The sequence below is a fragment of the Alosa sapidissima genome, chromosome 1, assembly GCF_018492685.1.
Source record: "Alosa sapidissima isolate fAloSap1 chromosome 1, fAloSap1.pri, whole genome shotgun sequence".
Lineage (NCBI taxonomy): Eukaryota > Metazoa > Chordata > Actinopteri > Clupeiformes > Clupeidae > Alosa > Alosa sapidissima.
This window is the reverse complement of record NC_055957.1, coordinates 53282653-53301849: the sequence shown is the minus strand read 5'-3', so window position 1 is coordinate 53301849 and position 19197 is coordinate 53282653. Positions and strand designations below refer to the sequence as shown.

General features: G+C 55.6%; 21 non-coding genes and 8 pseudogenes across 21 annotated transcripts; all 29 read right to left on the bottom strand.

The window, feature by feature from the left end:
• Window positions 1–333: 333 nt before the first annotated feature.
• LOC121684632 lies at window positions 334–506 on the bottom strand (annotated as a pseudogene).
• A 161-nt stretch (window positions 507–667) lies between these two features.
• On the bottom strand, window positions 668–781 carry LOC121681308. Its single transcript, XR_006022068.1, has one exon. It is a non-coding gene; the product is annotated as a U5 spliceosomal RNA (small nuclear RNA).
• Window positions 782–1144: 363 nt separating this feature from the next.
• Window positions 1145–1318, bottom strand: LOC121683867 (annotated as a pseudogene).
• Window positions 1319–2900: 1582 nt separating this feature from the next.
• On the bottom strand, window positions 2901–2988 carry LOC121684472 (annotated as a pseudogene).
• A 161-nt stretch (window positions 2989–3149) lies between these two features.
• LOC121681301 lies at window positions 3150–3263 on the bottom strand. The gene has a single exon (XR_006022067.1). It is a non-coding gene; the product is annotated as a U5 spliceosomal RNA (small nuclear RNA).
• A 363-nt stretch (window positions 3264–3626) lies between these two features.
• Window positions 3627–3817, bottom strand: LOC121683219. Its single transcript, XR_006022703.1, has one exon. It is a non-coding gene; the product is annotated as a U2 spliceosomal RNA (small nuclear RNA).
• Window positions 3818–3978: 161 nt separating this feature from the next.
• On the bottom strand, window positions 3979–4092 carry LOC121681295. The gene has a single exon (XR_006022058.1). It is a non-coding gene; the product is annotated as a U5 spliceosomal RNA (small nuclear RNA).
• Window positions 4093–4456: 364 nt separating this feature from the next.
• LOC121683215 lies at window positions 4457–4647 on the bottom strand. The gene has a single exon (XR_006022702.1). It is a non-coding gene; the product is annotated as a U2 spliceosomal RNA (small nuclear RNA).
• Window positions 4648–4808: 161 nt separating this feature from the next.
• Window positions 4809–4922, bottom strand: LOC121681286. The gene has a single exon (XR_006022056.1). It is a non-coding gene; the product is annotated as a U5 spliceosomal RNA (small nuclear RNA).
• A 364-nt stretch (window positions 4923–5286) lies between these two features.
• LOC121683999 lies at window positions 5287–5490 on the bottom strand (annotated as a pseudogene).
• Window positions 5491–7201: 1711 nt separating this feature from the next.
• On the bottom strand, window positions 7202–7298 carry LOC121684429 (annotated as a pseudogene).
• A 161-nt stretch (window positions 7299–7459) lies between these two features.
• On the bottom strand, window positions 7460–7573 carry LOC121681283. The gene has a single exon (XR_006022055.1). It is a non-coding gene; the product is annotated as a U5 spliceosomal RNA (small nuclear RNA).
• A 364-nt stretch (window positions 7574–7937) lies between these two features.
• LOC121683502 lies at window positions 7938–8128 on the bottom strand. The gene has a single exon (XR_006022802.1). It is a non-coding gene; the product is annotated as a U2 spliceosomal RNA (small nuclear RNA).
• Window positions 8129–10016: 1888 nt separating this feature from the next.
• Window positions 10017–10130, bottom strand: LOC121681277. Its single transcript, XR_006022054.1, has one exon. It is a non-coding gene; the product is annotated as a U5 spliceosomal RNA (small nuclear RNA).
• A 363-nt stretch (window positions 10131–10493) lies between these two features.
• On the bottom strand, window positions 10494–10684 carry LOC121683208. The gene has a single exon (XR_006022701.1). It is a non-coding gene; the product is annotated as a U2 spliceosomal RNA (small nuclear RNA).
• Window positions 10685–10845: 161 nt separating this feature from the next.
• LOC121681272 lies at window positions 10846–10959 on the bottom strand. Its single transcript, XR_006022053.1, has one exon. It is a non-coding gene; the product is annotated as a U5 spliceosomal RNA (small nuclear RNA).
• Window positions 10960–11324: 365 nt separating this feature from the next.
• On the bottom strand, window positions 11325–11530 carry LOC121684067 (annotated as a pseudogene).
• A 1667-nt stretch (window positions 11531–13197) lies between these two features.
• On the bottom strand, window positions 13198–13370 carry LOC121684600 (annotated as a pseudogene).
• Window positions 13371–13531: 161 nt separating this feature from the next.
• Window positions 13532–13645, bottom strand: LOC121681268. The gene has a single exon (XR_006022049.1). It is a non-coding gene; the product is annotated as a U5 spliceosomal RNA (small nuclear RNA).
• A 363-nt stretch (window positions 13646–14008) lies between these two features.
• On the bottom strand, window positions 14009–14199 carry LOC121683202. Its single transcript, XR_006022700.1, has one exon. It is a non-coding gene; the product is annotated as a U2 spliceosomal RNA (small nuclear RNA).
• Window positions 14200–14360: 161 nt separating this feature from the next.
• On the bottom strand, window positions 14361–14474 carry LOC121681262. The gene has a single exon (XR_006022045.1). It is a non-coding gene; the product is annotated as a U5 spliceosomal RNA (small nuclear RNA).
• Window positions 14475–14838: 364 nt separating this feature from the next.
• Window positions 14839–15029, bottom strand: LOC121683197. The gene has a single exon (XR_006022698.1). It is a non-coding gene; the product is annotated as a U2 spliceosomal RNA (small nuclear RNA).
• Window positions 15030–15190: 161 nt separating this feature from the next.
• LOC121681257 lies at window positions 15191–15304 on the bottom strand. Its single transcript, XR_006022043.1, has one exon. It is a non-coding gene; the product is annotated as a U5 spliceosomal RNA (small nuclear RNA).
• A 364-nt stretch (window positions 15305–15668) lies between these two features.
• Window positions 15669–15851, bottom strand: LOC121683978. Its single transcript, XR_006022984.1, has one exon. It is a non-coding gene; the product is annotated as a U2 spliceosomal RNA (small nuclear RNA).
• A 1538-nt stretch (window positions 15852–17389) lies between these two features.
• On the bottom strand, window positions 17390–17520 carry LOC121684387 (annotated as a pseudogene).
• A 161-nt stretch (window positions 17521–17681) lies between these two features.
• Window positions 17682–17795, bottom strand: LOC121681254. Its single transcript, XR_006022042.1, has one exon. It is a non-coding gene; the product is annotated as a U5 spliceosomal RNA (small nuclear RNA).
• A 348-nt stretch (window positions 17796–18143) lies between these two features.
• Window positions 18144–18334, bottom strand: LOC121683186. The gene has a single exon (XR_006022695.1). It is a non-coding gene; the product is annotated as a U2 spliceosomal RNA (small nuclear RNA).
• Window positions 18335–18495: 161 nt separating this feature from the next.
• On the bottom strand, window positions 18496–18609 carry LOC121681249. The gene has a single exon (XR_006022039.1). It is a non-coding gene; the product is annotated as a U5 spliceosomal RNA (small nuclear RNA).
• A 363-nt stretch (window positions 18610–18972) lies between these two features.
• On the bottom strand, window positions 18973–19163 carry LOC121683183. Its single transcript, XR_006022691.1, has one exon. It is a non-coding gene; the product is annotated as a U2 spliceosomal RNA (small nuclear RNA).
• Between the last annotated feature and the right edge of the window lie 34 nt (window positions 19164–19197).

Genomic DNA, 19197 nt, shown 5'->3' with positions numbered 1-19197 from the left:
TTCCCCGTCCAGAAACCGTTGCTGTCCACGACACGCCGTCCCTGCGGTACCTCCGTGCAGTACCGTCCCAGCCAACACCGAACATCCTCTTCCAGCACATGGGGGTTGAAGATCTGGACCACCACGACATTCATCGGACGCCAAAACCTCATCCGTGTTCCAAACTCCAAAGTGTCGACTCGTAGACCTTCCCCAGCCTCCTTCCACCGCCGAACCGCCACCAACATGTCCACCGGCGACCGGAAGGTTACGTCGTAGCCCACCGTCGACGGCAGCAGGCACAGTACCTCCTTGTCCGTTGCCCCCAGCAGCCCCTTCACGATCGCCGCTCCAAAAAGCTCCCTCGAAAACTCCTCCCTCCGCAGCTTCGGGATCCAAAACTGCATTGCATGCTTCGGCACCACCTCCATCGCATTCGCCTCCGACACCGCCATCGCTGTCTCTGGTAGTCCACCTGATAAGAACAGATACTACACTTGATCTTAGCCAAAAGGCCGAGAAGCGATACCCCACAACTGCACGGGGTGCGGCGGCCCCTCTAGCGACGCCCCCCGCGCTCACATGGTTACGGGGGGAGGCGGGGCCAGCAAAAGCGGACCGCCGCCGCCGCCGCCGCCGCCGCCGCAAAACAAAACACCACGACGCTTGACTTTGGACAGGCAGGTGCAGCTCCGCCGAAGCAGAGCTTCCAAAAATACCGTAAACTCGGGGCAGTTCCCCTCCACGGAAATCTTTAGTAAAAGGCGAAAGATTTGTACGAGATGAAGAGAAACCCGAGCGATGGCTGCCACAGGGCACGCCGGACGGAGAGCATGAACGGCGCCGGTCGTGGACGTGAGGGTGACTCCAAGGCGTTGCCCAGTGGCAACAAGACGGCAGTATCAACATCCCCTTTAAATTTAAATGTGTAAAAAAAAAAAAAAAAAACAAAAAAAAAAAAAAAAAAAAAAAAAAAAAAAGAGTAAAAGGGCGGGAAAACCCAAAAGGGGCCGAAAAGGGAGGTGGCGCGGTTGGCCAAAACACCTGGCAAGGACTCCTGCTGCTGCGTCTGCTCTGCTAAGGAGGATTTCATCACAGTCAGTCAGTCAGTCAGTCAGTCAGTCAGTCAGTTCCACTGGGTTGGTTCTTTTCTTACACAGTCAAAGGAATGTGCACCGTTCCCGGAGTCGCTGCAATACCGGGTCGATGCGTGGAGCGGACGGAGCAAGCCCCTCTTCCGTCTCCCTGTTCCAAAAATCAGATTAATATATGGTCCTCGGGTAGAGGACGTATCAGATATTAAACTGATAAGAACAGATTTTTTTATATTGAAGTTTATTCATACCAAATCATAATCATTATCAAATCATAGTTACAGCCAGAACATGAAGAACGCAGAAAGCACAGAAAGAGAAAAAGAGAAAAAGAAAGGCTGCAACATACGGGCACAATCGCCCCATAGAAAAGAGCTCGGGCACACAGGCCCAGCCGAAGACAAACCCCATAACTCAATCCCAACCCACCCACACACAAACATCCCTACTCCTCCCCACACACCATAAAACACCCGCACTTACACAATCCCACCACCAACAACCCACTAGTCCATGCCCATAGTCCGCTTCAAACTGTCCACATCCCACCCAGCAAGCTGGGCAGGAGGGGGGCGACTCCCCCGTCCTACGGTCCGCCTCTCCGTCACCGACTCCACCGAATCCGCCGACTCATCCGACTCCCGCTCCACCAACTCGCCCGTAGTTCCCGATTCCGCCACCAGGGGCAGGGAGCGATCAAAGGCCGCCACCCCCTCCCCCGGCCGCTGACGCCGCACGGGAGCACTCTCCGGACCTCCGCCCTCCAGGGGGCGCTTCCCAGACACCATCGCCATCTCCGCCATCTCCTCTTCCTGGGAAGCCGTTGCCTCCGCCCAGCTCAGCACCCCGACACTCTCCATGGCCACGCCCGGCCTGCCCTTCGACCCCGCCGACCCTCCGACCTCTGGGCGGCCATCTTGGCTGCCATGCGGCCTAGCGGTAGCCGTAGCCACCAGGCTGCCTCCATGCGGCCCAGCTCCCACTCCACCAGCAGATCCTGCAGCTCCCGTTCCTCCGCTCGTGCCCACCGCCGGCGGTCCCGTCGGCCTCCTCTCCAGCACATCCTTCACCAAAGGAGCCCCTGCGGGGGAAACAGAAACCCCCCCACCGCCAGATCTCCCCACCACCGCTCCCGCATAACTCTGTCTCTTCGGGCACCTCAGAAACAGGTGATCCTTAGACCCACACAAAGAACACTCCCTTCTCTCCCCACAGTCCTTCACCACGTGCCCCACCACCCCACAACGCACACACCGCTGCGCCACACATTCGCTCCTCAAATGCCCCTCTTCCCCACATCCCCAACAAACAGTAGGTAAGTCCGGTAAAAACACCCTCCCACGGTCTGTCCCCAGAGCAAACAAATGTGGCGGCCGCAGCTGGCGGCCCTCCCCAGAAGTACGAAACCGCACACAATACCTCCACTTGCCCGTCCAAAATCCATTGCCGTCTGTGACCTTCTCCCCCGATGACACCGTGCTACAATACCGGCTAAGGAACCCCCGGACGTCCAGCTCCAACACGTGCGGATTAAAAACCTGCACCACCACCACGTTGGCTGCGCTCCACACCACTCGCTTGATTCCCACGATCCTTGGGTCTCCTTTCCCCTTCCCGTATGCCACGCGCAGATCCTCCTCCGTCCTAAACGTGACGTCATGCCTCCCCAACGCCGGGTAATCCTGAAAGCACAGCACGTCCGCTCCCGATAATCCCAACACGCCTTTCAAGATGACCTCGCCGAACCCAGCCCGATCCAGCTCCCTCCTCCTCGCCTCCGGGATCAGGTACCGAATCGCATACCTCGGGATCCCCTTCGTCGCCTCCAACAGATCCGCCATCGCTGCCTCGGGTAATCCTTGTTTGATAAGAACAGATACTACACTTGATCTTAGCCAAAAGGCCGAGAAGCGATACCCCACAACTGCACGGGGTGCGGCGGCCCCTCTAGCGACGCCCCCCGCGCTCACATGGTTACGGGGGGAGGCGGGGCCAGCAAAAGCGGACCGCCGCCGCCGCCGCCGCCGCCGCCGCAAAACAAAACACCACGACGCTTGACTTTGGACAGGCAGGTGCAGCTCCGCCGAAGCAGAGCTTCCAAAAATACCGTAAACTCGGGGCAGTTCCCCTCCACGGAAATCTTTAGTAAAAGGCGAAAGATTTGTACGAGATGAAGAGAAACCCGAGCGATGGCTGCCACAGGGCACGCCGGACGGAGAGCATGAACGGCGCCGGTCGTGGACGTGAGGGTGACTCCAAGGCGTTGCCCAGTGGCAACAAGACGGCAGTATCAACATCCCCTTTAAATTTAAATGTGTAAAAAAAAAAAAAAAAAACAAAAAAAAAAAAAAAAAAAAATAAAAAAAAAGAGTAAAAGGGCGGGAAAACCCAAAAGGGGCCGAAAAGGGAGGTGGCGCGGTTGGCCAAAACACCTGGCAAGGACTCCTGCTGCTGCGTCTGCTCTGCTAAGGAGGATTTCATCACAGTCAGTCAGTCAGTCAGTCAGTCAGTCAGTCAGTTCCACTGGGTTGGTTCTTTTCTTACACAGTCAAAGGAATGTGCACCGTTCCCGGAGTCGCTGCAATACCGGGTCGATGCGTGGAGCGGACGGAGCAAGCCCCTCTTCCGTCTCCCTGTTCCAAAAATCAGATTAATATATGGTCCTCGGGTAGAGGACGTATCAGATATTAAACTGATAAGAACAGATACTACACTTGATCTTAGCCAAAAGGCCGAGAAGCGATACCCCACAACTGCACGGGGTGCGGCGGCCCCTCTAGCGACGCCCCCCGCGCTCACATGGTTACGGGGGGAGGCGGGGCCAGCAAAAGCGGACCGCCGCCGCCGCCGCCGCCGCCGCCGCAAAACAAAACACCACGACGCTTGACTTTGGACAGGCAGGTGCAGCTCCGCCGAAGCAGAGCTTCCAAAAATACCGTAAACTCGGGGCAGTTCCCCTCCACGGAAATCTTTAGTAAAAGGCGAAAGATTTGTACGAGATGAAGAGAAACCCGAGCGATGGCTGCCACAGGGCACGCCGGACGGAGAGCATGAACGGCGCCGGTCGTGGACGTGAGGGTGACTCCAAGGCGTTGCCCAGTGGCAACAAGACGGCAGTATCAACATCCCCTTTAAATTTAAATGTGTAAAAAAAAAAAAAAAAAACAAAAAAAAAAAAAAAAAAAAAAAAAAAAAAAAGAGTAAAAGGGCGGGAAAACCCAAAAGGGGCCGAAAAGGGAGGTGGCGCGGTTGGCCAAAACACCTGGCAAGGACTCCTGCTGCTGCGTCTGCTCTGCTAAGGAGGATTTCATCACAGTCAGTCAGTCAGTCAGTCAGTCAGTCAGTCAGTTCCACTGGGTTGGTTCTTTTCTTACACAGTCAAAGGAATGTGCACCGTTCCCGGAGTCGCTGCAATACCGGGTCGATGCGTGGAGCGGACGGAGCAAGCCCCTCTTCCGTCTCCCTGTTCCAAAAATCAGATTAATATATGGTCCTCGGGTAGAGGACGTATCAGATATTAAACTGATAAGAACAGATACTACACTTGATCTTAGCCAAAAGGCCGAGAAGCGATACCCCACAACTGCACGGGGTGCGGCGGCCCCTCTAGCGACGCCCCCCGCGCTCACATGGTTACGGGGGGAGGCGGGGCCAGCAAAAGCGGACCGCCGCCGCCGCCGCCGCCGCCGCCGCAAAACAAAACACCACGACGCTTGACTTTGGACAGGCAGGTGCAGCTCCGCCGAAGCAGAGCTTCCAAAAATACCGTAAACTCGGGGCAGTTCCCCTCCACGGAAATCTTTAGTAAAAGGCGAAAGATTTGTACGAGATGAAGAGAAACCCGAGCGATGGCTGCCACAGGGCACGCCGGACGGAGAGCATGAACGGCGCCGGTCGTGGACGTGAGGGTGACTCCAAGGCGTTGCCCAGTGGCAACAAGACGGCAGTATCAACATCCCCTTTAAATTTAAATGTGTAAAAAAAAAAAAAAAAAAAAAAAAAAAAAAAAAAAAAAAAAAAAAAAAAAAGAGTAAAAGGGCGGGAAAACCCAAAAGGGGCCGAAAAGGGAGGTGGCGCGGTTGGCCAAAACACCTGGCAAGGACTCCTGCTGCTGCGTCTGCTCTGCTAAGGAGGATTTCATCACAGTCAGTCAGTCAGTCAGTCAGTCAGTCAGTCAGTTCCACTGGGTTGGTTCTTTTCTTACACAGTCAAAGGAATGTGCACCGTTCCCGGAGTCGCTGCAATACCGGGTCGATGCGTGGAGCGGACGGAGCAAGCCCCTCTTCCGTCTCCCTGTTCCAAAAATCAGATTAATATATGGTCCTCGGGTAGAGGACGTATCAGATATTAAACTGATAAGAACAGATTTTTTTTTTTTTTTTTTTTTTGTTTTAGTTTATTTTTATACAAAAGACACATACAAAGAAGTCGCACCGTGTGCAACAACAATGTTTACAATACAGCGTCCAGAACCTAGTCTGGACGAGAGTCGACCTCATAAGGAGGCCACCCAAAATAAATAAATAGTGGCCCAAAGACCACACAGACAAACAAAAACCACCATACAAGTAAGGACATTATCAAACCCATCAAACAAACAAAACAAAACACTCCCAACCCCAATTCCTTCTTTAATCCTCCCCAACACAACCCAACATACACTTCCCCACATCGCCCAGCAGAGGGCGCCAGAACAAAAACAAATCAACACAGTACAACAGCATTACACCCCATTCCCCAAGAACACCCACTACAAACAACAACAACAGCAACATCCCATCACAACATACAACCCAATCAGTCCGCCATCCCAGTAGTCCTCTTTAAATTCACCTCATCCCACCCCAGCAAGTCCCCCGAAGAAGAGGGAGAAGGGGAAGGAATCCCTTCCAGCACAGAACCCGTCGACCCATCTGACTCCTCCTCGCCACTAGACTCCGCCACCTCCGACACCGTGGACCCAGCACCACCTTCCTCTGCCTGCAGGGCCCCATACCTGTTCGAGACGGGGACCCCGCCCACACCCTTGCACCGGCGAACAGGAGTCCCCGGCGAACCACCTTCACTCCCGTCCCGCAGGGGGCGCTTCACAGCCCCCGACGCCTTCATCGCCCAGTCTGCCATCTCAGCTTCCTGGGAGGCAGAAGCCTCCGCCCAGTCGTCCCCTCTCCGCTCTCCAGCACCAGTCACCCGGCGGCCATCTTGGAGGCCATGCGGCCTAGCCGTAGCCGTAGCCACCAAGCGGCCATCTTGGCTACCTGGCGGCTTAGCTCCCCGGCCTCCACCCGACACTGCAGGCTCCTCTGCTCCCCTCGCTCTCGCCACCGTCTCACCAGCAGGACTTGTCTTTACCCCCGCAGGCGCCGATGGAGCTGCCGCAGCAGGAACTGAAGTCCCCACAGCGCCAGAACGCCGGTCGCCCGCCGGCCGCCCAGCCACCACACCAGCATAACTTGCCCTCCTAGGGCACTCAGCAAACAAATGATTTGTCGCTCCACACAAAACACAGGCCCTCAATTCCTTGCAGTCCTTAACCAAATGACCCTCCATCCCACAACGCAAACATGACTTTACAGTACATTGACTTCTCAAATGTCCCAATCCCCCACAACCCCAGCACTCACTCGGTAAGTCCGGCAGGAAGACTCTCCCCCGGTCCGGACCCAGCGAAAAGGCGAAGGGAGGCCGCAGCTGACGAGCCCCGTCCTCCGACATCCGAAACCTCACGCGGTACCTCCACTTTCCTGTCCAGAAACCGTTGGTGTCCAAAATCCGCTCCGCCGTCGACATTGCAGCACAGTACCGCCCCAAGAAACACCGTACGTCCATCTCCAAGACGTGGGGGTTAAACACCTGCACCACTATCGTGGAGAGGTCACCCCACCTCACCGCACTCACCCCCGTCAGCAGCGCCGGCGAAGCCGTCGTGGAATGCAGCCAATACGCCCGCTCCATGTCCTCCAGTGTCCGATATGTGACGTCGAAACACGTCCCGTGCACCACGCTCTGCAGACAAAGAACCTCCTTATCCGTCGACTGCAGCTTTCCCCTCACCATCTCCTCTCCAAAACGCTCCCGAGTAACCTCCTCCCTTCGATCCTCTGGTATCAGGAACCGTATCCCGAACTTGGGAATCCCGACCCATGTCTCCGGTGACTCTCCCACCATCGCTTCTGGTAAGAACAGATACTACACTTGATCTTAGCCAAAAGGCCGAGAAGCGATACCCCACAACTGCACGGGGTGCGGCGGCCCCTCTAGCGACGCCCCCCGCGCTCACATGGTTACGGGGGGAGGCGGGGCCAGCAAAAGCGGACCGCCGCCGCCGCCGCCGCCGCCGCCGCAAAACAAAACACCACGACGCTTGACTTTGGACAGGCAGGTGCAGCTCCGCCGAAGCAGAGCTTCCAAAAATACCGTAAACTCGGGGCAGTTCCCCTCCACGGAAATCTTTAGTAAAAGGCGAAAGATTTGTACGAGATGAAGAGAAACCCGAGCGATGGCTGCCACAGGGCACGCCGGACGGAGAGCATGAACGGCGCCGGTCGTGGACGTGAGGGTGACTCCAAGGCGTTGCCCAGTGGCAACAAGACGGCAGTATCAACATCCCCTTTAAATTTAAATGTGTAAAAAAAAAAAAAAAAAACAAAAAAAAAAAAAAAAAAAAAAAAAAAAAAAAGAGTAAAAGGGCGGGAAAACCCAAAAGGGGCCGAAAAGGGAGGTGGCGCGGTTGGCCAAAACACCTGGCAAGGACTCCTGCTGCTGCGTCTGCTCTGCTAAGGAGGATTTCATCACAGTCAGTCAGTCAGTCAGTCAGTCAGTCAGTCAGTTCCACTGGGTTGGTTCTTTTCTTACACAGTCAAAGGAATGTGCACCGTTCCCGGAGTCGCTGCAATACCGGGTCGATGCGTGGAGCGGACGGAGCAAGCCCCTCTTCCGTCTCCCTGTTCCAAAAATCAGATTAATATATGGTCCTCGGGTAGAGGACGTATCAGATATTAAACTGATAAGAACAGATTTTTGTATTGAAGTTTATTCATACCAGATCAAAATATACAAAGCATAGTTACAGCCAGAACATGAAGAATTCAGAAAGCAGGGAAAAAGAAAAAGAGAAAAAAGAAAGGCTGCAACATACGGGCACAAATGCCCCTTTGAGAACGACTCGGGCGCGCAGGCCCAGCCAAAAGCAACCCCCTAACACAAAACCCACCCCCCCACCCACTTACATCACCATTACACAGTTAATTACACAAACCCAAACCCACCCACCCACTTACATCACTATTACACAGTTAATTACACAAACCCACCACCAGTAACCCACTAATCCATGCCCATAGTCCTCTTCAAACTGTCCACATCCCATCCAGCAATCTGCTCAGGAGGGGGGCGACTCCCCCGTCCTGCGATCCGCCTCTCCGTCACCGACTCCACCGAATCCATCGACTCCTCCAACTCCAGCTCCGCCGACTCGCCCGTAGTCCCCAACTCAGCCACCAGGGGCAGGGAGCGTCCAAAGGCCGCCACCCCCTCCCCCGGCCGCTGACGCCTCACCGGAGCACTCGCCAGACCTCCACCCTCCAGGGGGCGCTTCCCAGACACCATCGCCAGCTCCGCCATCTCCTCTTCCTGGGAGGCTGTTGCCTCCGCCCAGCTCGACACCCCGACCCTCTCCGTGGCCACGCCCGGCCTGCCCTTCGACCCCGCCGACCCTCCGACCTCTGGGCGGCCATCTTGGCTGCCATGCGGCCTAGCGGTAGCCGTAGCCACCAGGCAGCCACCATGCGGCCCCGCTCCAGCTCCTCCAGCAGATACTGCAGCTCCCGTCACTCCACTCGCACCAGCCACCGCTCCCGCTCCTCCAGCAGATACTGCAGCTCCCTTCGCTCCGCTCACACCAGCCGTCACCGGACCCGTCGACCTCCTCTCCAGCGCACCAGTCATCAGAGGAGCCCCTGCGGGGGAAACAGAAACCCCCCCACCACCAGACAGCCCCAAAACTGCTCCCGCATAGCTCTGTCTCTTAGGGCACCTCAGAAAGAGGTGATCCTTGGCCCCACACAAAGAACACTCCCTTCTCTCCCCACAGTTCTTCACCACATGCCCCACCACCCCACAACGCACACACCGCTGCGCAACACATTCACTCCTCAAGTGCCCCTCTTCCCCACATCCCCAACAAACAGTCGGCAAGTCTGGTAAAAACACCCTCCCGCGATCCGTCCCCAGAGCAAACAAATGTGGAGGCCGCAGCTGGCGGCCCTCCCCAGAAGTACGAAACCGCACACTGTACCTCCACTTTCCAGTCCAAAATCCATTGCCGTCCATGACCTTCTGCCCCGTTGACACCAAGCTGCAGTACCGGCTCAGGAACCCCCGGACATCCAGCTCCAACACGTGCGGGTTGAACATCTGCACCACGACCGCGTTGGCTGCGCTCCACACCACGCGCTTAATCCCCACGATCCGTGCATCTCCTTTCCCCTTCCCGTACGCCACGCGCAGGTCCTCCTCCGTCTTAAACGTGACGTCGTGCTGCCCCACCGCCGGGTAATCCTGCAGGCAGAGCACGTCCGCTCCCGACAATCCCAACACGCCCTTGAGAATGACCTCTCCGAAACCAGCCCGATCCAGCTCTGCCCTCCTCGTCTCCGGGATCAGGTAGCGGATCGCATACCTTGGTATCCCCTTAGTTGCCTCTATCTCGTCCAACATCGCTGCCTCGGATAATCCTCGTGTGTAAGAACACTTGATCTTAGCCAAAAGGCCGAGAAGCGATACCCCACAACTGCACGGGGTGCGGCGGCCCCTCTAGCGACGCCCCCCGCGCTCACATGGTTACGGGGGGAGGCGGGGCCAGCAAAAGCGGACCGCCGCCGCCGCCGCCGCCGCCGCCGCAAAACAAAACACCACGACGCTTGACTTTGGACAGGCAGGTGCAGCTCCGCCGAAGCAGAGCTTCCAAAAATACCGTAAACTCGGGGCAGTTCCCCTCCACGGAAATCTTTAGTAAAAGGCGAAAGATTTGTACGAGATGAAGAGAAACCCGAGCGATGGCTGCCACAGGGCACGCCGGACGGAGAGCATGAACGGCGCCGGTCGTGGACGTGAGGGTGACTCCAAGGCGTTGCCCAGTGGCAACAAGACGGCAGTATCAACATCCCCTTTAAATTTAAATGTGTAAAAAAAAAAAAAAAAAACAAAAAAAAAAAAAAAAAAAAATAAAAAAAAAGAGTAAAAGGGCGGGAAAACCCAAAAGGGGCCGAAAAGGGAGGTGGCGCGGTTGGCCAAAACACCTGGCAAGGACTCCTGCTGCTGCGTCTGCTCTGCTAAGGAGGATTTCATCACAGTCAGTCAGTCAGTCAGTCAGTCAGTCAGTCAGTTCCACTGGGTTGGTTCTTTTCTTACACAGTCAAAGGAATGTGCACCGTTCCCGGAGTCGCTGCAATACCGGGTCGATGCGTGGAGCGGACGGAGCAAGCCCCTCTTCCGTCTCCCTGTTCCAAAAATCAGATTAATATATGGTCCTCGGGTAGAGGACGTATCAGATATTAAACTGATAAGAACAGATACTACACTTGATCTTAGCCAAAAGGCCGAGAAGCGATACCCCACAACTGCACGGGGTGCGGCGGCCCCTCTAGCGACGCCCCCCGCGCTCACATGGTTACGGGGGGAGGCGGGGCCAGCAAAAGCGGACCGCCGCCGCCGCCGCCGCCGCCGCCGCAAAACAAAACACCACGACGCTTGACTTTGGACAGGCAGGTGCAGCTCCGCCGAAGCAGAGCTTCCAAAAATACCGTAAACTCGGGGCAGTTCCCCTCCACGGAAATCTTTAGTAAAAGGCGAAAGATTTGTACGAGATGAAGAGAAACCCGAGCGATGGCTGCCACAGGGCACGCCGGACGGAGAGCATGAACGGCGCCGGTCGTGGACGTGAGGGTGACTCCAAGGCGTTGCCCAGTGGCAACAAGACGGCAGTATCAACATCCCCTTTAAATTTAAATGTGTAAAAAAAAAAAAAAAAAAACAAAAAAAAAAAAAAAAAAAAAATAAAAAAAAAGAGTAAAAGGGCGGGAAAACCCAAAAGGGGCCGAAAAGGGAGGTGGCGCGGTTGGCCAAAACACCTGGCAAGGACTCCTGCTGCTGCGTCTGCTCTGCTAAGGAGGATTTCATCACAGTCAGTCAGTCAGTCAGTCAGTCAGTCAGTCAGTTCCACTGGGTTGGTTCTTTTCTTACACAGTCAAAGGAATGTGCACCGTTCCCGGAGTCGCTGCAATACCGGGTCGATGCGTGGAGCGGACGGAGCAAGCCCCTCTTCCGTCTCCCTGTTCCAAAAATCAGATTAATATATGGTCCTCGGGTAGAGGACGTATCAGATATTAAACTGATAAGAACAGATTTTTTTTTTTTTTTTTTTTTTTTTTTTTTTTTTTATTATTCACATAAGCCATAGCACACCACATAGAAAGACATTTGACATGCCATGCCACCACCACAGGGGGTGCTGGTCCTATGCGGCACAGTAGTCCCACCAGCCTTGAAAAACAAACACAAGATATAACACACAAAAGATACAGAAGGAAGTGAAGTCTAGACTAGAGGCTGTGGTAAAATGGGCACGCAGGCCCCAAGGAACCAGGTACACAAGTGAGCTCGGGCACACAGGCCCAGCCAAAAACAAAAAAAATGTCAAGACACACAAACACAAAACCAACACGTCCACCCTCAGTACACTTTTAATCCACCCCAACACAACCCAACAACAACAACATCAACAACCCAACACAACCCCAATCAGTCCAACATCCCAGTAGTCCTTTTCAAATTCCCCTCATCCCACCCAAGCAAGTCCCCCGAAGAAGGGGGGGAAGGGGAAGAAATCCCCTCCCTCACAGAGCCTGTCGACCCGTCCGACTCCTCCTCGCCACTAGACGCCGCCACCTCCATGGACCCATCACCACCGTCCTCCACCAGCAGGGCCTCGTACCTATTAGAGACGGAGACCCCGCCCCCACCCTTGCACCGGCGGACCGGAGTCCCCGGCGAACCACCTTCACTCCCGTCCTGCAGGGGGCGCTTCACTGCCCCCGACGCCTTCACCGCCGACTCAGCCATCTCCGCTTCCTGGGAAGCAGAAGCAGAAGCCCAGTCGTCCAAACTCCGCCCACCAGCACCAGTCACCGAGCGGCCATCTTGACTGCCATGCGGCCTAGCCGTAGCCGTAGCCACCAAGCAGCCATCTTGGCTACCTCGCTGCCCTGCTCCCGAACCACCAAGAGACGCCGCAGGCGCCTTCACTCCACTCGCTCTTGCCACCGTCGCACCAACAGGCACCGTCTTCACCCCCGCGGGCACAGAAGAGGCCCCCACCGGCACAGTGGGATCCCCCCCCTGGCGTACCAGCCGCTCCGCCTCCTGGAAACTCTTCCACCTGGCACAAGCCGCAGGCTGATGATCCTTCCCTCCACAATACTCACAGCCCTTCACCAGCGCCGACACGTAGCTCCTCCGCTTTTCACAGCCCCCAAAAAGATGGTCCGTCGCCCCACACAAAGAACATTCCCGTAGCTTCTTACAGTCCTTCACCAAGTGTTCCTTAGACCCACACCGCAAACAAGCCAGCACAGTACATTGACTCCGCAAGTGCCCCGCACTCCCACAACCCCAACACTCACTTGGCAAGTCCGGAATAACAATCCTCCCTCTGTCAGGCCCCAAACTGAAGGCGAAGGGAGGCCGCACCTGGCGATTCCCCTCTGACCGAAACAGCACGTGATACGTCCACTTCCCCGTCCAGAAGCCGTTGCTGTCCACGACACGCCGTCCCTGCGGTACCTCCGTGCAATACCGTCCCAGCCAACACCGAACATCCTCCTCCAGCACGTGGGGGTTGAAGACCTGGACCACCACGACATTCATCGGACGCCAAAACCTCATCCGTATTCCAAACTCCAATCTGTTGACTCGTAGTCCTTCCCCAGCCTCCTTCCACCGCCGAACCGCCACCAACATGTCCACCGGCGACCGGAAGGTTACGTCGTAGCCCAACGTCGACGGCAGCAGGCACAGCACCTCCTTGTCCGTTGCCCCCAGCAGCCCCTTCACGATCGCCGCTCCAAAAAGCTCCCTCGAAAACTCCTCCCTCCGCAGCTTCGGGATCCAAAACTGCATTGCATGCTTCGGCACCACCTCCATCACATTCGCCTCCGACACCGCCATCGCTGTCTCTGGTAGTCCACCTGATAAGAACAGATACTACACTTGATCTTAGCCAAAAGGCCGAGAAGCGATACCCCACAACTGCACGGGGTGCGGCGGCCCCTCTAGCGACGCCCCCCGCGCTCACATGGTTACGGGGGGAGGCGGGGCCAGCAAAAGCGGACCGCCGCCGCCGCCGCCGCCGCCGCCGCAAAACAAAACACCACGACGCTTGACTTTGGACAGGCAGGTGCAGCTCCGCCGAAGCAGAGCTTCCAAAAATACCGTAAACTCGGGGCAGTTCCCCTCCACGGAAATCTTTAGTAAAAGGCGAAAGATTTGTACGAGATGAAGAGAAACCCGAGCGATGGCTGCCACAGGGCACGCCGGACGGAGAGCATGAACGGCGCCGGTCGTGGACGTGAGGGTGACTCCAAGGCGTTGCCCAGTGGCAACAAGACGGCAGTATCAACATCCCCTTTAAATTTAAATGTGTAAAAAAAAAAAAAAAAAACAAAAAAAAAAAAAAAAATAAATAAAAAAAAAGAGTAAAAGGGCGGGAAAACCCAAAAGGGGCCGAAAAGGGAGGTGGCGCGGTTGGCCAAAACACCTGGCAAGGACTCCTGCTGCTGCGTCTGCTCTGCTAAGGAGGATTTCATCACAGTCAGTCAGTCAGTCAGTCAGTCAGTCAGTCAGTTCCACTGGGTTGGTTCTTTTCTTACACAGTCAAAGGAATGTGCACCGTTCCCGGAGTCGCTGCAATACCGGGTCGATGCGTGGAGCGGACGGAGCAAGCCCCTCTTCCGTCTCCCTGTTCCAAAAATCAGATTAATATATGGTCCTCGGGTAGAGGACGTATCAGATATTAAACTGATAAGAACAGATACTACACTTGATCTTAGCCAAAAGGCCGAGAAGCGATACCCCACAACTGCACGGGGTGCGGCGGCCCCTCTAGCGACGCCCCCCGCGCTCACATGGTTACGGGGGGAGGCGGGGCCAGCAAAAGCGGACCGCCGCCGCCGCCGCCGCCGCCGCCGCAAAACAAAACACCACGACGCTTGACTTTGGACAGGCAGGTGCAGCTCCGCCGAAGCAGAGCTTCCAAAAATACCGTAAACTCGGGGCAGTTCCCCTCCACGGAAATCTTTAGTAAAAGGCGAAAGATTTGTACGAGATGAAGAGAAACCCGAGCGATGGCTGCCACAGGGCACGCCGGACGGAGAGCATGAACGGCGCCGGTCGTGGACGTGAGGGTGACTCCAAGGCGTTGCCCAGTGGCAACAAGACGGCAGTATCAACATCCCCTTTAAATTTAAATGTGTAAAAAAAAAAAAAAAAAAACAAAAAAAAAAAAAAAAAAAAAAAAAAAAAAAGAGTAAAAGGGCGGGAAAACCCAAAAGGGGCCGAAAAGGGAGGTGGCGCGGTTGGCCAAAACACCTGGCAAGGACTCCTGCTGCTGCGTCTGCTCTGCTAAGGAGGATTTCATCACAGTCAGTCAGTCAGTCAGTCAGTCAGTCAGTCAGTTCCACTGGGTTGGTTCTTTTCTTACACAGTCAAAGGAATGTGCACCGTTCCCGGAGTCGCTGCAATACCGGGTCGATGCGTGGAGCGGACGGAGCAAGCCCCTCTTCCGTCTCCCTGTTCCAAAAATCAGATTAATATATGGTCCTCGGGTAGAGGACGTATCAGATATTAAACTGATAAGAACAGATACTACACTTGATCTTAGCCAAAAGGCCGAGAAGCGATACCCCACAACTGCACGGGGTGCGGCGGCCCCTCTAGCGACGCCCCCCGCGCTCACATGGTTACGGGGGGAGGCGGGGCCAGCAAAAGCGGACCGCCGCCGCCGCCGCCGCCGCCGCCGCAAAACAAAACACCACGACGCTTGACTTTGGACAGGCAGGTGCAGCTCCGCCGAAGCAGAGCTTCCAAAAATACCGTAAACTCGGGGCAGTTCCCCTCCACGGAAATCTTTAGTAAAAGGCGAAAGATTTGTACGAGATGAAGAGAAACCCGAGCGATGGCTGCCACAGGGCACGCCGGACGGAGAGCATGAACGGCGCCGGTCGTGGACGTGAGGGTGACTCCAAGGCGTTGCCCAGTGGCAACAAGACGGCAGTATCAACATCCCCTTTAAATTTAAATGTGTAAAAAAAAAAAAAAAAAAACAAAAAAAAAAAAAAAAAAAAATAAAAAAAAAGAGTAAAAGGGCGGGAAAACCCAAAAGGGGCCGAAAAGGGAGGTGGCGCGGTTGGCCAAAACACCTGGCAAGGACTCCTGCTGCTGCGTCTGCTCTGCTAAGGAGGATTTCATCACAGTCAGTCAGTCAGTCAGTCAGTCAGTCAGTCAGTTCCACTGGGTTGGTTCTTTTCTTACACAGTCAAAGGAATGTGCACCGTTCCCGGAGTCGCTGCAATACCGGGTCGATGCGTGGAGCGGACGGAGCAAGCCCCTCTTCCGTCTCCCTGTTCCAAAAATCAGATTAATATATGGTCCTCGGGTAGAGGACGTATCAGATATTAAACTGATAAGAACAGATTTTTTTTTTTTTTTTATATTGAAGTTTATTCATACCAAATCATAATCATTATCAAATCATAGTTACAGCCAGAACAAGAAGAACACAGAAAGCACAGAAAGAGAAAAAGAGAAAAAAGAAAGGCTGCAACATACGGGCACAAACGCCCCATAGGAAAGAACTCGGGCACACAGGCCCAGCCAAAAACAAACCCCATAACTCCATCCCAACCCACCCACACACAAACATCCCTAATCCTCCCCACACACCATAAAACACCCGCACTTACACAATCCCACCACCAGCAACCCACTAATCCATGCCCATAGTCCGCTTCAAGCTGTCCACATCCCACCCAGCAAGCTGGGTAGGAGGGGGGCGACTCCCCCGTCCTACGGTCCGCCTCTCCGTCACCGACTCCACCGAATCCGCCGACTCGTCCGACTCCAGCTCCACCAAACTGCCCGTAGTTCCCGACTCCGCCACCAGGGGCAGGGAGCGATCAAAGGCCGCCACCCCCTCCCCCGGCCGCTGACGCCGCACGGGAGCACTCTCCGGACCTCCGCCCTCCAGGGGGCGCTTCCCCGACACCATCGCCAACTCCGCCATCTCCTCTTCCTGGGAAGCCGTTGCCTCCGCCCAGCTCAGCACCCCGACACTCTCCATAGCCACGCCCGGCCTGCCCTTCGACCCCGCCGACCCTCCGACCTCTGGGCGGCCATCTTGGCTGCCATGCGGCCTAGCGGTAGCCGTAGCCACCAGGCTGCCTCCATGCGGCCCAGCTCCCACTCCACCAGCCGATCCTGCAGCTCCCGTTCCTCCGCTCGTGCCCACCGCCGGCGGTCCCGTCGGCCTCCTCTCCAGCACACCCGTCACCAGAGGAGCCCCTGCGGGGGAAACAGAAACCCCCCCACCGCCAGTTCTCCCCACCACCGCTCCCGCGTAACTCTGTCTCTTCGGACACCTCAAAAAGAGGTGATCCTTAGACCCGCACAAGGAACACTCCCTTCTCTCCCCACAGTCCTTCACCACGTGCCCCACCACCCCACAACGCACACACCGCTGCGCCACACATTCGCTTCTCAAATGCCCCTCTTCCCCACATCCCCAACAAACAGTAGGTAAGTCCGGTAAAAACACCCTCCCCCGGTCTGTCCCCAGCGCAAACAAATGTGGAGGCCGCAGCTGGCGGCCCTCCCCAGAAAAGCGAAACCGCACACTATACCTCCACTTGCCCGTCCAAAATCCGTTGCCGTCTGTGACCTTCTCCCCCGGTGACACTGCGCTACAGTACCGGCTAAGGAACCCCCGGACGTCCAGCTCCAACACGTGCGGGTTGAAGACCTGCACCACGACCACGTTGGCTGCGCTCCACACCACGCGCTTTATTCCCACGATCCTTGGGTCTCCTTTTCCCTTCCCGAACGCCACGCGCAGATCCTCCTCCGTCTTGAACGTGACGTCATGCCTCCCCAACGCCGGGTAATCCTGTAAACACAGGACGTCCGCTCCCGATAATCCCAGTACGCCCTTCAGGATGACCTCTCCAAACCCTGCCCGATCCAGCTCCGTCCTCCTCGCCTCCGGGATCAGGTACCGAATAGCATATCTCGGAATCCCCTTCGTCTCCTCCATCAAATCCGCCATCGCTGCCTCGGGTAGTCCGATTGATAAGAACAGATACTACACTTGATCTTAGCCAAAAGGCCGAGAAGCGATACCCCACAACTGCACGGGGTGCGGCGGCCCCTCTAGCGACGCCCCCCGCGCTCACATGGTTACGGGGGGAGGCGGGGCCAGCAAAAGCGGACCGCCGCCGCCGCCGCCGCCGCCGCCGCAAAACAAAACACCACGACGCTTGACTTTGGACAGGCAGGTGCAGCTCCGCCGAAGCAGAGCTTCCAAAAATACCGTAAACTCGGGGCAGTTCCCCTCCACGGAAATCTTTAGTAAAAGGCGAAAGATTTGTACGAGATGAAGAGAAACCCGAGCGATGGCTGCCACAGGGCACGCCGGACGGAGAGCATGAACGGCGCCGGTCGTGGACGTGAGGGTGACTCCAAGGCGTTGCCCAGTGGCAACAAGACGGCAGTATCAACATCCCCTTTAAATTTAAATGTGTAAAAAAAAAAAAAAAAAACAAAAAAAAAAAAAAAAGAGTAAAAGGGCGGGAAAACCCAAAAGGGGCCGAAAAGGGAGGTGGCGCGGTTGGCCAAAACACCTGGCAAGGACTCCTGCTGCTGCGTCTGCTCTGCTAAGGAGGATTTCATCACAGTCAGTCAGTCAGTCAGTCAGTCAGTCAGTCAGTTCCACTGGGTTGGTTCTTTTCTTACACAGTCAAAGGAATGTGCACCGTTCCCGGAGTCGCTGCAATACCGGGTCGATGCGTGGAGCGGACGGAGCAAGCCCCTCTTCCGTCTCCCTGTTCCAAAAATCAGATTAATATATGGTCCTCGGGTAGAGGACGTATCAGATATTAAACTGATAAGAACAGATACTACACTTGATCTTAGCCAAAAGGCCGAGAAGCGATACCCCACAACTGCACGGGGTGCGGCGGCCCCTCTAGCGACGCCCCCCGCGCTCACATGGTTACGGGGGGAGGCGGGGCCAGCAAAAGCGGACCGCCGCCGCCGCCGCCGCCGCCGCCGCAAAACAAAACACCACGACGCTTGACTTTGGACAGGCAGGTGCAGCTCCGCCGAAGCAGAGCTTCCAAAAATACCGTAAACTCGGGGCAGTTCCCCTCCACGGAAATCTTTAGTAAAAGGCGAAAGATTTGTACGAGATGAAGAGAAACCCGAGCGATGGCTGCCACAGGGCACGCCGGACGGAGAGCATGAACGGCGCCGGTCGTGGACGTGAGGGTGACTCCAAGGCGTTGCCCAGTGGCAACAAGACGGCAGTATCAACATCCCCTTTAAATTTAAATGTGTAAAAAAAAAAAAAAAAAACAAAAAAAAAAAAAAAAAAAAATAAAAAAAAAGAGTAAAAGGGCGGGAAAACCCAAAAGGGGCCGAAAAGGGAGGTGGCGCGGTTGGCCAAAACACCTGGCAAGGACTCCTGCTGCTGCGTCTGCTCTGCTAAGGAGGATTTCATCACAGTCAGTCAGTCAGTCAGTCAGTCAGTCAGTCAGTTCCACTGGGTTGGTTCTTTTCTTACACAGTCAAAGGAATGTGCACCGTTCCCGGAGTCGCTGCAATACCGGGTCGATGCGTGGAGCGGACGGAGCAAGCCCCTCTTCCGTCTCCCTGTTCCAAAAATCAGATTAATATATGGTCCTCGGGTAGAGGACGTATCAGATATTAAACTGATAAGAACAGATACTACACTTGATCTTAGCCAAAAGGCCGAGAAGCGATACCCCACAACTGCACGGGGTGCGGCGGCCCCTCT